The 1,653-nt window shown below is 36.9% G+C and overlaps 1 long non-coding RNA gene across 1 annotated transcript; it reads right to left on the bottom strand.

Annotated features, from left to right (window-relative positions):
• Positions 1 to 333: 333 nt before the first annotated feature.
• LOC131676409 (uncharacterized) lies at positions 334 to 1,198 on the bottom strand. The gene is made up of 2 exons (XR_009303173.1): positions 1,089 to 1,198; positions 334 to 541 (listed from the first exon to the last, which is right to left on the bottom strand). It is a non-coding gene; the product is annotated as an uncharacterized LOC131676409 (long non-coding RNA).
• Between the last annotated feature and the right edge of the window lie 455 nt (positions 1,199 to 1,653).

The raw sequence follows: 1,653 nt of genomic DNA, 5'->3' as shown, positions 1-1,653 counted from the left end.
TAGGTTTTTCACGCTTTTCGAACGGTACATAAAACTTATCATAAAAGTGTTCGAAACGAGTTTTATTGTTTTTTTAGTGCACGATGAAAAAAATCCGTCAGTTGAACTTGACCAATTTTTGATCATTACATAACACCTCTTAAATGCAATAAGGATCACTGAAGGATCTATTCCGTTTGCTCTAAGATACTTTTCTTGGCGTCATCTTTGTTGACAAGAGATACTGATACATAATCGAGCTCGTAACTCTTCGGAGACTCTATAATACTTTCTGATCTTCAATCGGGGCGCAGGGATTCACTAGCGAAAGAATTAATTTCGAAACTTCGTAAATATACTGACACTCTCTGTTTGTTTTATTCAGATTTTATTTTATTGATCTGTTAGATATGTTGAATAGCATGTCCAATTTATGCAACATTTTGATGTGTCCTGTACTATACACATCACCATCAGTATATCATTATCCCTTGATTCATGGAGAGGCTACGTCTACTGGTTCAGGTGCCTGTCGTTTTCCAATAATCGGTTTATTATCTTCCTATAATAGAGCATAATAGAACAGGGTATAAATAAGCATGAAAATCGTAGTTTCACTTGTGTTGCTAGGGTCCCCCTGTTTTACGTGGACCGCTTAATAACACTTTCTCGCCTACAATTGAAGGCTGAACTGCCCATAAAAGCATAAGAGTCCCATATTGAAAAACAGCAAGCCGAGAAAAACACTATTAAAGATTTACATTCTCATTGAACCTTATGGATGGGACAACCATGTTTTGGTATTTTTTTCGGTATTTTCATAACAAACCTGGTAATTTTATTTGTTCATTGTGATTCAGTGGTGATACAGAATACAATCCAAAAGGTATCTCATTTTCGTCAAAAATCCATATGGGACTCTTATGCTTTTATGGGCAGTGAATGGTTTATCTAAGAAATTTCTCACTATTTCAATCATCGACTTGTAGGTTTGTTTGACTGATAACTAAGATGTAAATTTCAACCAGGTTCTCTCGATTCGACAACAAGTTTCTCGATACTGACTGTAACTATGTTTTCTAGTGTTCAGAGAATACCGTCAAAGTTACCGTATTATTCCGGTCTCCGCCTGCTAGTGCACCAGAAGATACCTGGAACAACGCCAATAGCACACAAATAAGTATTAACAATAGTTTCATTTCGTAAAACTGTTGAAAACTGGTTTGGTACCAACAAGAATGACGACCATCTTATATACTCACCCGCATTGCAGTTACGTCTCGTATTGTTTGTAGGTTATTTCGCGGATATTCGTAACGCGACACATCAGAGCGGAAATAATGCTCGGTCTAATTCTCTGTGGTAAGGTCGATGCTTTCTAATGTATCTCTATTGTTCTCATTCTTTGATGACTAAATTTTCAAACGTTGTATTCAAAGGCACGAATTGACTGATTCAGTCATTCAAATTCCAATGTTATTTTAGCATTTATCAAACCCTAAGGATGTGCACAGTACACCTGCATGAAAAAAGTTGGTTATGGGAATAAGCCAGTAGTGAATCAACCTGTTACATGCGGTAGTAGCACGAATACAACCTAGAGCGTAATGATCAGACACCTGGTTCAGGAGATGTAGATCTATTTATTGTGACCTGACGGATTCACGGATGTGA

The sequence above is a fragment of the Topomyia yanbarensis genome, chromosome 1, assembly GCF_030247195.1.
Source record: "Topomyia yanbarensis strain Yona2022 chromosome 1, ASM3024719v1, whole genome shotgun sequence".
Classification (NCBI taxonomy): domain Eukaryota; kingdom Metazoa; phylum Arthropoda; class Insecta; order Diptera; family Culicidae; genus Topomyia; species Topomyia yanbarensis.
Note: the sequence above shows the minus strand (reverse complement) of the source record. Positions and strands in the feature narration are given on the sequence as shown.